The following is a 265-nucleotide window of genomic DNA, read 5'->3' as shown; positions in this document are numbered from 1 at the left end:
TTTGAAGCTGCCTATACACCTCACGCACTGTACAGACACCCCAACGCGCATCCAGCACACGGAGGACAGAAAGAGCCAAAAGAGAAGAACCACCAAAACGAAAAAGATTTTAAAATAAGATTCGAAAAGGGAAAGAAATCATCAAAACGAAAAAGATTTAAATTAAAACTCAAGAAGACAAAAGAATCATTAAAAGGAAAAAGCCTTCTTAAGAAAACCCAAAAAAAGAACATCAAAAGAAAAGCTTCCTTAGCTGTGCTCTAGA

The sequence above is a fragment of the Eimeria tenella genome, genomic scaffold, assembly GCF_000499545.2.
Source record: "Eimeria tenella Houghton genomic scaffold, Eth_scaff2367, whole genome shotgun sequence".
NCBI lineage: Eukaryota > Apicomplexa > Conoidasida > Eucoccidiorida > Eimeriidae > Eimeria > Eimeria tenella.
Note: the sequence above shows the minus strand (reverse complement) of the source record.